The sequence below is a fragment of the Panthera onca genome, chromosome B2 (genome assembly GCF_046562875.1).
Source record: "Panthera onca isolate mPanOnc1 chromosome B2, mPanOnc1 haplotype 2, whole genome shotgun sequence".
NCBI classification, from domain to species: domain Eukaryota; kingdom Metazoa; phylum Chordata; class Mammalia; order Carnivora; family Felidae; genus Panthera; species Panthera onca.
Window position 1 is genome coordinate 101,032,707 of NC_138343.1, and position 15,972 is coordinate 101,048,678.

General features: G+C 37.5%; 1 pseudogene; it reads right to left on the reverse strand.

Moving 5' to 3' along the window:
- The window catches only part of LOC132668000 (CWF19-like protein 1 pseudogene), a 127,475-nt pseudogene extending 117,141 nt beyond the window's left edge, over positions 1-10,334 (reverse strand).
- Positions 10,335-15,972: the final 5,638 nt, after the last annotated feature.

Sequence of the window (15,972 nt, forward strand, 5' to 3'; positions counted from 1 at the left end):
CCCAAGTACAGTTTCTCCTCACTCTCATTGGTTTGACCAAATAAGTTAATAAGACAAAGTTGTACAAAGAGATTAATTGATTAAAAGTAGGTCTTTTAAAAAGACATTTCGACTACTCAGAATGTGTTTAGGCTACTCAGACTCCTTAAGTAAATAAAGAGAGCTGAGAAAATACTTCTTTAACTCCCCTATAAGAAATGCCTGAGTGGGGCATGTCACAGCTCAGGGGCATTGTAGAGTGGGTAGATATGAGTTGCTGTGACTTTAGCATAGTCCTGTTCATCAGTTCTGAATAAAGCTGTCTCTCAGACAGATTACAGTGATTTAGAGGAAGGCATTCGCTGGTAATTTCAAATCGGGAAAATATGAAAACTTGAGAAAGACGAATGTTTTTAATCTATTGGTAACGAGACAAGGCATAGCTTTAGATCAGATTGGGGACCAGAAGGAATCAACTTTGGCCAGAGGCAGCCTGGATCAGATAGGCCAACCAGGTGTCTGGGGGGGTGACGCCAACCTTCTGGGAACACTTAGACCTATGTCGGCTTGTCCCCATTATATTAAAGGAAACCAAAAGAAGGATAGGGTAGGAATGGAGGCCACTCGTCTGAACCCCCAGCCTTTTATAAAGACTTTTCCTCAGAAACTCTTTTCTAAAATTTAACTCATAAAATTTAAAGTTTTGTTTTCTACCTGAGGCTTCTTCTGTATTTTTTCCATGTCACACACAGATATTTACATGCCGGAGACAAGCATACCCACACCTTAAATGTGTGAGAATGAGGGAAGGAAGACATTCTCCTTCTGGGAATGTGCCAGGCTGGGTCCCACCTTAGAGTTCCTGCATTAGTTGCTTCCTCAGCTGGCAAGCCTCAAATTCAATGTCACCTCTTCAGTGAAACCTTTCTGATTGCCTAAACTGAAGTCCCTTAGTGTCATTCTCTCAAAGTACCTTCCACGTTAGTACTTATCACTATGTGTTTATATTCTTGCTTATTTATTTATTTTTTGTCTATTGCCATCCACATGAATGTAAGTACTAAGTAAACAAAGACTTCGACTAAGAGAGAGCAAGTGGGGGAGGGGCAGAGAGAGAGAGAGAGAGAGAGAGAGAGAGAGAGAGAATCCCAAGCAGACTCTGCACTGTCAGTGTGTGGAAACTGATGTGGGGCTCGAACTCACAAATTGCAAGATCTCGACCTGAGCCAAAATCAAGAGTCGGACGCTTAACCGACTGAGCCACCCAGGTGCCCCCCACCGCTCCCCGCAACAATTATATTTTTAAAGAACAAATAACAAGGAAGCAATAGTGACTGAATAGGATGAACTCTATTTAGTTGAATCACACCAGACCTAAGCGAAAATAGCTGGCGTACAAAATGAGCTACAATAGCCGTTTAAATAAGTCTTAACAAAGTAGTTCAAGAGTGTAATTTACTTTGCATTGACCAGAGGTAATAATAAGTTGCTCTCTAATTGAATGGGATTCAATCAATATGGTTCCTTATGACTAATGAAATTAATTTTTAACTCTAAGTGTCTTGTAGACATTTAATATGTTTAGGACGTTCTCTCAGTGATGCATTGTAGGTCATTCTCTTAACATTCCTGGAGCGCAAACATCTCCTGGGCTATTTCCAGGTACTGAGAATACAATGAAGAACTAAGAAGCATTTGCTTCCTTCAAAGAACATATTCTAGTGTCTAGAGTCTAGAGGAGGATATACATCATGAAACACAGGTGAACCATATTTGGCTAAGAAATTGCCAAATAAAGCATGCTGTGAGAGCACATTGGAAAGGCAGAAAAGGTCATGAAGACTTCTGTGAGAGGGTAAAATCTAAGATAAATAACTTTACAGGAATACTACAGGTTAGTTCATCAAAAGGACGATAATGAAAGGGGCCAGTGATCCAAATACATATAATAGGAGGTAAATGATTCCAAGGTCACTTAGAGAAACTTAAGCACATCTGTATATTTGTGCAACAGACCATGAGAGGATACAATAAGCAAACCCTACTCATCCAAATGATCGTGTTGGGGCTCTTCTATAAAGGATTTCATGCATCACTGCATTTACCAAGGGTTAGTGAATTAGTCTTTCCTACTGTAACGGAAGATAAATTCTCAGTGTGTCACACAAAAGACCAAGTAAGTTCACTTGGGAATTTTGCAGTGCCTCAAAAACATGGTGATTTAAGACAAGCACCTAATTTTGAGGATTTTCCTCTTTTATTCATTGGATATTGTCTACTTTATTGCGGGCAGTTTGGTTGATGCTGAATGTAGGCTGGAGAACAAAATGGATGGAACGCATACCCCTGGGGAAGATGAAGTCTGTGCCTTTGGAAACATTTCTGGCAGGAGTTCTGACATTGTTCTGAGGGGGTACTGTCAGCAGCAGCATTGATGAAGTTCCCCCCATGGCTTTATGGGCAGTTGACATCAACGAAGAGTCAGGCAAACAGACATTGTAGATGCCATGCCATGGCTATAGCACAAATCCTGGAAGCACATGTGATATCCCTTGGGTGTCTCTTGGAAAGACCCACTTTGTAGTGGGGGTGACTATGTAGCAGAGATGGCTGAGATTGTTATAGGCAAAAACAAGAACGGATGCCCACTGAATGTTGAGTATTGAATTTTGACTATTAACATTAAGGTCACTTCATCCACACTCACAAGTTTGTAAGGAAAGGTAGTCTGTGATTATCCTTGTGACCAGGTTGTGATGAATCCTGACACTTCTGTGTATCATGTCACAATGGATGAGGACAGTATTAATGTCAGGTTTCAATCATAGGCACCTTTGCTGGGTCCTGGCTCATGATACTGGTGCCGTCATTTTACTAGTGGAGTCACCACTCCTTCTCTGGGTTGCAGTAGACAGACATCTCCCCTCCAGCGTAGCAAAAGTCGCCTCCTGACTCTGCTGATCCATTCAGGTTTGTGGCCATTCGCGAGATACTGAAAGTTCATACGCACGACTTTGAACACTAAAATGAAGCAAACCTGAACAAGGGATGATGTGAAACACACAAATGTGGGTGATAGTGTCTCCCTTTCTCTTGTAAGCCAGGAGGGAAAGAATGTTTCTAATCAAGAATTTAAATTTTGAAAGCAGTTTGAGGAGTGCTGGAGAAGCCCCAGAGAGTGTCATTCAAATCTTACTTTATAAACTGTAAGAAAAAATAGTTGCTGGGATAGAAAACTTCTGAAGAGGTATTGGAAGAGAGCCATTGGTGTGATTTTATTTGATTGCTTGGAGTAAATTTAGCTTACTTGGAGCTCTATTATTTTTAGAGTTTAAGCCCGTCAATCCAACCTTACCTGTCATTCATCTATCCCGTCTTTTGCTGAAAAGCTTATTGAAAATAAGCTAATTCATTTTAACAAATGCTTTATGCTTTTAGGGATTTGAAGAAACCCACTTTCATTAAATGAAAATGCTATTATTATTGCACATGTAATCATTTCTGTCAGGGGAAAATGGTGTTTCTTCAAACCCCAAATGAGATCTGTGTAGGTGTTTGTGTATTTGCCATAAATCTGTACCCACACAAAGTTCATCCTGCTGCACAAAAATAAATCATCTCATTCAGGTGGCATTGAGCTTTGACTCAGGAGTACTTCTCACTTCTCTCTCCCAAATCAAAGCAACTTTTGCTTCTACTGCCATATGCTATCTTTCTCAGCTGTTGAACTGCTTATTATATATAATCTATCTATCTATCTATCTATCTATCTATCTATCTAGCAAGCATCAGTTCCTTTTCCTTCTTTGATCTCAAAGTCACGGTATAAACTAGAGCGTGGTAATGTAATTCCAACTTGTATAAAACCACCGAACAGTTTTCTTTAAAGAGCAAGGGGAAGAGGGCTTTTCCTAAAGTCAAGATAAGTCATCACACAGAGGCTTTGGGCAGACCTTGCTGTCCTGCAGTATTTGCATTTAAATAAACTGAAGTTTTCCTTCCTTGAGGTTTATAATAACTTCAATTTTTTAATTGGCGCCTTCTCTTGTAAAAATGCATATTTACTATCCATACGCAATCTCCCCTGCCCTCCCCCCCCCCCACACAAATTGAGTATTCTAGGATACAAACTCTTGCTTTCCCAAGATGGTGGAGGGAGAGGCAGGCTATGAATGTTTATGATCATTTGTTCCAATTATCTCTATTTCCGGATGTGAGAACGTAAATTCTGGCATCTGCTTGGTCCATTACTTGCCTGTAATATTGGGGCAGTCCTCGGACGCCTTGAAAATTCCCAGCTCCCATTTGTAAAGTGACAGAGATGCAATGATACTAAATTCGAGTCAATTCCCTGATTAAGTGATTTTCACAGATTTGAAAAGTTGGAGCTGTAAAGGCTACGAACCTTGATAACAAGTAGATGGAATCATCTGCCCTGTACCTGGAGGTTTAAGACAAAAACCTAAAGCAAAACACTAACAGAACCACAACACCCCTTTTCGGTCTCCTCGTGAGCAACCTCCAGGGGGTGGTTCAGACTTGGCCACTCTCAGCCTACTCTCAAAGCAGCATATTCTTCTATAACTAGGAAGTTCAAGAGAAACTGTATGTGGCTGGATTGTTGGCAACATGCTGAAGTACAAAGGGTGACATGTAGATATTTGAACATATTAATTTTTAATTTTATCATGGAATGCCTAGGCAATATTTTTATTGAAAGCTAAACATAACTGATATTTTGAACACATTCTGAAAATTAAGAATATATGGGAGGGGTGCCTGGGTGGCTCAGTTGGCTAAGCATTCGACTTCAGCTCAGGTCATGATATTATGGTTCATGAGTTCCTGTCCTGTGTTGGGCTCCACGCTGACAGTGTGGAGCCGGCTTGAGATTCTCTCTCTCTCTACCTCTCCCTGACTTGTGTTTTTGCTCTCTCTCTCTCAGAATAAATAAATAAACTTAAAAAAATATGTGGAAGAAATTCTGAGGCCAGACTTTCTAGCATAGTGGCCATGATATAGACACAGAATAAAATTTCTGAAAGTGGTGAAAATGTCCTTCTTCTGCATTTAACTATATATGTTACTGTCAACAAATTTTAAGACATGATTTATTTAGAAATCTACTGAAATATTCTTATGCCCTGCAAAGTGACTCCATGAAAAGTATAAAGAATTACAGAGTCCCTTTTCTTAGTTTTTTTTTTTGCCCTTTATTCACATTGACAGGGAAGAACTCAAGGTGGGGCAGTATTGGGCATTTCATGCCTTGGCAGGTCTGAAGCATTTTCCGTGGGGAAAAAAAAAATCAGCTAGTTCGGTTCTCAATTCAATCATACAGGTACTTTTCCTCTAAACAGCATTGTGCTTTGACTGCAGTCAAATTTCTTTATGCCTTCTTCCCATTTTCTCACTCAGAATATTAAAAAGACCGTGCTCAAGGTTTGCGATTTAATAGAATTAATAATCTTTACTCAATAATAACTCTTAAGTGAAACTGGCTCATTTTTTAGCTCAAGTGCACAGCTGTGAAGAATACAGTTGGTTGCGCTGCTTTGACTCATGCGAAGCTGCCAGCACGGTTACCGTGAGTGTAACTGTCCACATGGTCAAAGTGACAATTTCATTGGATTATTGTGAGAATTGTTTTTTAAAATCTTTTTTTAACATCTTTATTTATTTTTGAGAGACAGAGAGAGAGTGTGAGCAGGGGAGGGGCAGACAGAGACGGAGATACAGAATCCAAAGCAGGCTCCAAGCCTTTGTACTTCAGCATGTTGCCAACAATCCAGCCACATACAGTTTCTCTTGAACTTCCTAGTTATAGAAGAATATGCTGCTTTGAGAGTAGGCTGAGAGTGGCCAAGTCTGAACCACCCCCTGGAGGTTGCTCACGAGGAGACCGAAAAGGGGTGTTGTGGTTCTGTTAGTGTTTTGCTTTAGGTTTTTGTCTTAAACCTCCAGGTACAGGGCAGATGATTCCATCTACTTGTTATCAAGGTTCGTAGCCTTTACAGCTCCAACTTTTCAAATCTGTGAAAATCACTTAATCAGGGAATTGACTCGAATTTAGTATCATTGCATCTCTGTCACTTTACAAATGGGAGCTGGGAATTTTCAAGGCGTCCGAGGACTGCCCCAATATTACAGGCAAGTAATGGACCAAGCAGATGCCAGAATTTACGTTCTCACATCCGGAAATAGAGATAATTGGAACAAATGATCATAAACATTCATAGCCTGCCTCTCCCTCCACCATCTTGGGAAAGCAAACCGCGAGATCATGACCTGAGCCAAAGCCAGATGCTCAACCGACTGAGCCACCCAGGTGCCCCTATATGAGAATTGTTTTGACCATCCGAATTCCCTGGAAGTGTCATGGGGGACTCTAGAGATTGTCTGACCACAGTTTGAGAACTATTAATTTTCTTTTTTGGTGTCCTCTTATTGGATTTTGCAATAAATGTATTACTTTAAGAAGACATTTTAGACACTTTCCTTTCTTTTCTATGTTCTGGATCACTGTGAAAGCATTGAAATCTGTACTTAAAAGGTTAGGGGTTATACTTAAAAGGTTACGTTGCCTGTAAAACAATCATACGTGACCAGGTCACGACCTGAGCCAAAGACAGATGCGTAGCCAACTGTCTTTTGGAAAGATGTCATTTTATGATAACTGCCTCTGCTTCTTCCAGACTAACTGATATCTTTCTATTTCCTAGTTCTTATGGGGTTTCTAATATATATTTTCCTGGAAAACCATTCCATTCAGGGTTTTTTTTTTTCCATAGAATTAATCAAAGTGGATACTTAGGATTCTAGAATTCTTTCATTGTTGATATTTCCTTTTCATCATTTTTATACAGTTAAGTTGGCCTTTTCTCCTTTTTATCTTATTTGGTTAAGCCTACTTGAGTTTTGTTATTCCTTTTTTTAAGTTTTTTTTTTTTTAAAGTTTATTTATTTGAGAGAGAGAGCAAGCAACCACAAGTGGGGGAGGGGCAGAAAGAAAGGGAGGGAGAGAATCCCAAGCAGGCTCCACACTGTCACTGCAGAGCCCAAAGTGGGGCTAGATCTGACGAACTGTGAGATAATGACATGAGCCAAAATGAAGAGTCGGACGTTTAACTTACTGAGCCACCCATGTGCCCCTTGTTTTGTTATTCTTTAAATGCAACATACTTACTCTTAAAAATAATTCTACCATTTTAATGCTTCCAATTAACTGCTTTTGAAATTCTTCTTTTTATAAATTTGTTTGATTGTTCATGCTCTATGCTCTTTATTTAGATGTTTAGTGTACTTATTTAAAAGGATATGGAATGTCTTCTTTGTAGCCTTGTTCTAACTAGAACATATTCTGTTATTTTGTCTTTTTATTTTCTTCCGGACCCTAGAGTTGTTTAAGAGAAGATTTTTGTGGGTGGGTAGAGGGTGATGTTAGTAAAACCTGTAGATAGTAAGTTTGTTTGGTTTTTTTGTTTTTGTTTTTTTTGTCTTAAAATTCTAGTCTTTTTGCATTGTAATTTGGAAAGCTGATATATACATATACATATATATATATATATATATATATATATATATATATATATATATATAAAATGATGCATATGTGTATACATATATCTCTATATATAAAACACACATATACATACACATATACATATATATACACACACACACATAAATACATACAAATATATATGCGTATATTTATTATTTTTTAAAATATTTTTTAATGTTTATTAATTTTTGAGAGAGACAAACAGAGCTTGAACAGGAGAGGGGTAGAGAGAGAAGGAGACACAGAATCCAAAGCAGGCTCCAGGCTCTGAGCTGTCAGCACAGAGCCTGACACAGGGCTTTTCCTCACAAACAGGAAAATCATGACCTGAACCAAAGTCAGATGCTTAACCAACTGAGCCACTCAGGTGCCCCTAATTTGTTTTTTTTTTTTTTTACCTTTTATAAATATCTCTGTGAATATTCCATGTGCTCTTAAAAATAAATTGTCATTTCTGTTTTCAAGATAACCAGTTTGATATGTTAATTAGATCTACCTTAAAAATATCATGCTGTTTATTTATGTCTTCTATTTTCTTACTAATTTTGTATCCACTTGAAGTATCACTGACTGTGAGAAGTGAATTAAAATTTCCTGCTATTTTTTTTAATACTTATTTATTTTTGAGAGAGAGAGAGAGAGAGAGAGCATTGGGGAAGGAGGGGCAGAGAGAGAGGGGGACAGAGGATCCAAAGTTGGCACTGTGCTGACTGTAGCCAGCCCAACGTGGGGCTAGAACTCATGAATCACGAGATCAGGACCCGAGCTGAAGTTGGTCGCTCAATCGACTGAGCCTCCCATGCACTCCTAAAGTTTTCTACTATTAATATATTTCAATTTCTCCTTTTTTTTCTTCTCTATTTCTTTATGTTTACTAACACAGTGCTCTTTGGTATGGATATACTCCTATGGTTAGATATTCATGAGGTTTGAAACTGGAGTCTAGCCTCCGTCTAGTTTAATGGTTTTCCCCCAAATTCAAGCTCATCTATTAAAATCACAGCCTCTGGTTTCTGTTTATGTTTGCCTAGTATGTCTTTTCAGTTCTTTAGTTTTCTTTCTCTCTTTCTTTCTTTCTTTCTTTCTTTCTTTCTTTCTTTCTTTTTTCATGTTTATTTATTTTTGAGAGAGAGAGACAGACCATGAGTGAGGGAGGGGTAGAGAGAGGGGGAGACAGAGAATCTGAAGCAGGCTCCAACCTCCGTGCTGTCAGCACAGAGCCCGACACGGGGCTCAAACTCATGAACCGTGAGATCATGACGTGGGCCAAAATCAGACCCTTAACCAACTGAGCCGTCCAGGAGCCCCTCAGTTCCTTAGTTTTCAATCTTTTCGAGTAACTTCCTCCTTCAGATCCACAGTGATGTAAGAAACCTCTAAGTAAAATTGCTTTGCTGCCTATTTGTAATATGTAGTTGTAAAGCTTTTTTTATTTGATGACTGTGTTTAATGTCTCTATATTTTTATATAAGAGGCTTGGTTTTAGTTATGTTACTATAGTTTATATTATGCTTTCTATTTTCCCAGCTGGTGTGTGAGTAGGTTGTAAAGGAGTTTTTAAAAAATAATTTCAAACTTTCTCTTGGTCTAATGATTATGATGTTTTCATTTTTACTTTTTAGTCATGGAACTACTGACTTCCTACTAAAACTTTGATAAACCATGATGAAGTCGGTACATTTTCAATTTCTTCCTCTTCCTGTCCTTTCCATTTCCCAGAATATTTTCATTAATTCATATATTTCATATTTATTTTCTATTTCAGACAAACTTATGTTGATATTATTATTATATTTAATAATTTTAAATGTTATCTATTGATCCTCTTTTTGATATAAAAAATTATAAAATTGGCACACTTAATTTACCTTCTTGCCTATTCCCTTCTTGACTTTGGTCAGCCATTTCAATTCTACAAAGGTTTTATACCATTTACATTCTGTTCCTATCACCATAATCACTACATTTGATTTTGTCTTAATCTTAGAATTAAATAGTTTCAGTATTTAATGTCATTCCTTTTATAACTGTTTATCAGTTTTTGGTTGACTGAAGTGTGTTTTTCAGTACTTTCTTCAAGAGGGAACTTGGAATCTGATACATGAGCTCTTGCTTATTTAAATATGTTTTCCTTTTGCCTTCGAGTCTTAAACATTTTTTTTTTCTGGGAAAAAAATTCTTGGGCTTTGTTTTGTTTTTTGTTGGTTTTGTAAAGAATTACTCCATTTTCCTCAAAGTTGACTGTTTTGTGGAGAAACCAGACACCAGCCAGTTTGACAATGTTTTCTCCACAACAGATCCCATAATCATTTGCCTGTTCAACCAAAACATTTCCTTATTACCTGTGATATCCATTAAATATTCTAAGATATGTCTTGGTAGTGATCATTCTACATTTTGGGGATACAGTATACCCTTCCAATCTTCAGATTCAAGTTCTTTTTTGTTTCTGGAATACTTTCTTGAATTATATGTTTGAATAATTTTCTTCTGTTCCATTATTTTCAACTGTATTCTACGACTCCAATTATTGAACTTTGTGCATTTCTTGGATGTACGCTCCACATATAATATTTTCACCATAATCCACTTAAACACTTGGCTTCATTTCTTGTTGTTAACTTCAGTCAAATCCTGGCCTGCATGTCTCTTCCTGTGTTGACAGTAATACCTCTTTCTTCAGAGTAGATTCCGATGTGGGCTTCTTTTCTGGGATGGTTTCGTTTTTCTCTTCCATGTCGTTAATGAGTTCAGCCAGATTATATATTCTTCCTTTCAATAACCTCGCCATATTGTCCTGATCATTCTCAGTTCTATCTTCTATTCTTCTATTATAGAAGTGACTGTTCTGTAACTTTTCAGGTGCCTGTATGTTCAGGTACAGTTTTCTTCTGGACCATACCAATTTTAGCAACTTTAAAAACGTTAACATCTATCATTTACTGTTTGGCTTTTTCCGGTTCTTTTTATTTGTCTTTACTATGCTGTTTTGGTTCTTTTGACTGGCCATCTTTAAATGAAGTTCATACTTTCTGAACTAGCTACGTGAGGAAGGATGAGGACCATCTTATGGACAAATATTTTCCTTACAGGAACAGTTCTTAGTGCACTATTTTCAGGTTATTCCTCACTGTCCAGCCAGGACTAGCAGCTTCAAGGCTACTCATATTGCTGCATCTGGCTCCTCCATCATCTCCGCCAGAAGGGCTGTCTGTGGGTTTTCCTGCTCAGCTCCGACTCAGCTTTTCCTCATAACCAAACCAGATGTGGTGAAGCTCTCAACAGCAGCAGTCTGCTCACATGTTTTCCATGTGGCCAATAACATTTTATTGGTTTTGCACTGTAACAGTTTTAGAACATGGCTGCACATTCTTTAGACTCCTCTCATCCGGACTTGGAGATTTCACTTCCATCTGGGCGGGTCTGTGACTGCTATTGACTAACAGAGTACAGCGAAAGCGAGGCTATGTGACTTCTGAGGCCAGATCATAAAGGACCAGGTGTCTTCTGCCTTGTTTGCTGGGAAACTTGTTCTTAGACTTCTGAACTGAGATGTAAGAAGGCTGGGTCTTCTGAGGTCGCCATAGTGGAAAAGCCACCTGAGGTACAAGCGCAGATGGTTGCAGCCGGTCAACAAAGGCAGCAGACAGGAGAGTGAGGCTACTTCAGACATGCCAGACCATCCACCAATTGCTGACCGTTGGATAACCTCTGTCAAGGTCAGATGGAACAGAAAAATGACTCAGATGAACACTTTTCAAGTTGTTGAGCAAAAATTCATGAGATATAATAAAATGGTTGTTGTTTTAAACTGCTAAGTTTACCTGGAATGAACATCTTTGTGGTGCTTGCTTGCAGAAGTGCACTTGGTCTGGTTTTTATGGGATTTGGAGCTGCAGGCCTCCTTGAACCGCGTCTTCTTACACCATTTAGACTTTCAGAGCTTCTGGAAGCCACCTTCTTGTTACTACTCATACTGCAGTCTTAGCAACCCCATGGTTTCAAGGAAAGTGGAGTTTCTATTCTTCATTTTCACTTTTATGTTTGGGTGATTGTTGAAGAAGGGAAATCTACATTTTCGCTATTAGACTGAAACTAAAAATCTCAGCCAACATATTATATGGAGGACAGGACTGTGACTAGCAGTTCTAGATAATGTGAGGCTTCAAATAGAATTTTCTATACCAGAGCTAATGAAAAAGCACAAGTCGAGAGTGTGAAGTGACTTTTCTAAAGACATAAAACTAGTTGGTATTAACTTTGGTAAAATTCCCAAATGTCTGATCCGTCTTTCTTTGCTTTGTTCATTATGCTATAAACACTATAAAATGTCAATAGAGACAAGGATTCCAGATTCAGTATTTGGAATTCATAAAGATACTTTGCTTTCTCAAGTAACAGGAGAATTGAAATTTAAAGAATAAAGTACAGTGTATTCATTTGTCACATAATATTGTATAAATATACTTTCATTTAGAAAAAATAAGGAAGCTATCCAAGTTTAACAATTCCTGAAATGGCTTAACAGACTGCCATATATTTAAATGAGGTCAGATGTATGAATAATCGGGGACTTCCCCAAGCATTCAATTGGTTATCAGTGAACAATGAACTCACTTTTACTCATGTAGTAATGTAATTTCTTTTGTGTTAATAAATTTTAAATGTCAGTTCTGCACAAATGTCTTCATTTATGCATCAGAAATTTTCCTGTTTACAATCTATGAAAGAAAAATAAAAATAGTTTTGTCAACTTCAGAGGGGTCTATATTTTATTAAAATATGCACATTTAATATTCTAATTTGCATGTCTCACAAAAAAATAAACATTAAGTCAAGGATTGATTTCAATATAAAATTGTATTAGTATCTAACAGTGCTAGAAATCCTGGGAGTGCTTGATAATTTTTTGCTGGTGAATGATAATCGTATTATACATCACAATTGATTTGATTGATAGAAACATTTATTTATTATGTTGTAGGTATTGTTCTTGTGGCTAGGATTACAGAACCAGTAAACAGAAATCTTTGCCTTAGACAAAGTTTCAAGTTGCTAGAACATAATGAATTTACAAACTTAATCTACATTTTTGAAACTGACTTTGTAAGAACACTGTGCCAAATTGCAATTGGCAGAGGGAAGCAATGAACGGGGAGACCTAGAGGGAATTCAAGGTTTCCTGTTTGGGGAATGGTGACTTGGGACAACATTAAGCAAAAAATTCAAGAATTCAGAAGAACAAGGTTTTATGGGAAATTACCCTTTGGATAGTTTTGAATTCATGTTTGATACTTGGTAAGCAATTTGTAATATGAATCTCTAGTTGGCTAGAGGAGAGATTTGAAACGGAGATACTGTTATTGAAACGTTAGAGGTAAAGAGATGCTGCAGATTCTCTAAATTTATGAGACAAAGGATGAAAAGCAGGGGAGCACAAAAGCTGAGGGAGAGTTAAATTGACTGCTAAAGAGATCTTGGATTTAAATATCAGATGGTTCTGATGATTTCTGCTCAGTGGTGATGCCAGAGGTCAAAGCGTAATAAATTACAAACAAGGGAACAAGTAGGAATTAAAGAATTAGAAATGAAAACAAGAATTTTGGCCATGAAAATATAGGGAGTTGGCTATCCAAAAGCCATTGCTAATCTCCATTTCCCTTATCCACCTTCTACCCTTATTGGAAAAGACAGTAACAGATTTTCTACTAGGCTTTGCAGATAATGCTATCGAATGGTAGCTGTATTTCCCGTTTTGAAGATCAGGAAATTGATCTCAGAAGAAGAGTCTCAGAGAAAGTGAAGGGATAGCGTGGAACACGGTGCAAAACTGGGGGAGTGGTTTCCACAAATATGTCATGGTCTGCTTTCAAAACTTTTTCATTTTCCCCCATGCCCCAATGCCTTGGAGATATGATAAAGGGACAGGTGACAGTGAAATGGGGAGCCTAGGGGACACTGTAAATATTTTTAGTTTGTTTGCTTGTGTGTTTTGTTTGGGTAGGTTGAGGGCAAGGAATTGGGAATTCGTGGAATACTGATGGGAGGAAGGTAGCGATAATTAATAGAATACAATTAACCGAAACTACAGATTTGAACTATAGGAGATGAAATCCATATTTTCGGCGAGAGAATAATGTTGCACAGCATAGGTATTTTCTGACTTGAGGCAAAAAGAAGGAGGGAAGAACAGGTACTAAGGTAAGTAAGTAAATCTAAAAGTGATGCAGGAAGAAGCAGAAAGAAACTGTTCTGCTGACTTCCTTCTCTGAAACAAGACCTGAGAGTGAGAGGGAGAGTGAGGAGTGAGGCATGAATCAGAGATTTGAAAAAGGAAGTGAATGTTTGGAGAAGCAGCAATCCTGGGGTGTGGGAGGGTCATCTGACCAGGGGTCAGTGAAGAACCACTGAACACAACCAAGAGTTTTGGTGAACTTGGGGGTGATTAACAATATTCCACATCAACACTGACATGGTTTGAAACCCTGAATTTGCCTTTGAATGGTTAATGTCTATCTAGATATAACCAATTTGTCACTGAGCCCTGTCAATTTTCCAAAGTTAATTTTCAAATACTCCTTTGTCATTTTTGAAGGACCTCACAATAAGAGATTGGGTTTGTAGGAATTATTACCAATTATTTCAATCTGCTTATTGAGAAACGCTTAAGTATATTTCCAGATTATATACCAGTCTATCTATAATTCATATGTAAAAAAACAGAAAGATGCTCAAATATATAAAGGCTCAAGACTATATACTCAATTGTAGCTTAGTGTTTAAGAACAAAATTTTGAAGTTAGAATTTGGACAAATCTTTCTGAGGCTCTCCTTTTAACACCACAAGCTCTTCAGACTACTTTAGCACGAGTTGCTTAAACTCTCTAGTTATGTAATTCCTTAATCTGTGAAATTAACACCCTCATCTCTTTGTTGTGAAGATGAAATGAGAAAATGCACATTTTTAGTAAAGTGACTGCAATGTTCTAAGATATATATGTATATATATATTATATGTGTGTGTGTGTGTATATATATATACATATATATATTTTGTTTCATCTCTCAATTCTCATATTGTAGTGTTTAAAATAATTGTATATATATATATATACACACATACATATATATATGTATGTGTGTATATATATATATACATATATATATATATATATATGCACACACAATTATTTTAAACACGACTAGAATGTGAGAATTGAGAGATGAAACAAAATTGCCAATTCAAAAAAGGAAAATTTCAGTATAAAAGGAAAATGCAGTGAGCATTGAAATCATATAAACATAGAAAGAAGGGTAAATAAAGCTTAAATATAATGACATGATAGAAAGCCAGTATTGCCCTGAAATCACTGATGCACACATTGCAGTCCATCAGTATTCATTCTTTCAGCTAGAATTATCAATTATTCTTACTAAACCAGCCCTTGGGTCTTAGCAAAATGATTTCATTTTCTCCCTATGCATTACACATTGCCTATCTCTGTCATGCCTTCTCTCTTATTTGTTATGGATTTCAGGATCCATCTTTTCGGCCATTTTCTTGGGAGTATCTGAAATTCCTTTATTCCACTGTCCTTCCATCTTGGCCCCTTGGCCCCTTGGCCCCTTGGCCCCTTGGCCCCTTGGCCCCTTGGCAAAAGACCCGACTCTGGATTAATGAATAGAATTGTTTTAGTTTCCATTGGTAGCCCAAGGAATTGTGGCTACATGCTACAGGAGAAAATGTGCAAGCAAACCAATTGATTCCTCTGTTAATCAGACTTTATTCAGGTCCTAATGCCTATCAGGTGATCTTGTGCTTTCTCTGTACATCTTCCTCTCCAATTCACCACAAAGGCAAATTTAAACTTTCTTCTCCTCAAACCTTCAGTCCTTTGCTTTAGTCCATTCTTATTTACTCTCAGAAACTTTACTTAGAAAGGAGCTGGGAGTATCCTCATTATGTCACCAATGTTTCTGCTTCCACACCCACCCTTCCCTCTCTTGGTCAAATTTTAAAGATAGAGGTGTTTCTAGAAAATTTACTTTCCCAACTGGGTTCTAATTATCTATTCCAAGGGTTTTGTTTGCCCTCTCCAGCCTCTTCTGCTGAATTCTTTTCATTTCATTTGAGCTTAAATTTGCCGAAGTCTCTCACATCTTAAAAGAAAGAAACAAATAAACAAAACAAAATCTCTCTATATAATCTTTCTCTGATAGCCAATTACTTAAAGAATCGTCTAAAACTCATTGATTCCATTTCCAGACTTCACCCTGCTTTCACTCTTCAGACAGTATGGCTTCCGAATCCACCATTTTGTAGAAATAGCCTTGTTCATAGTAACCCCTATCTCCATGTCACTACACCCCCAGGAGTATATTGAGTATTTTTCATACTAGATTTCTTAGCAAGATTTAACACAGATAAC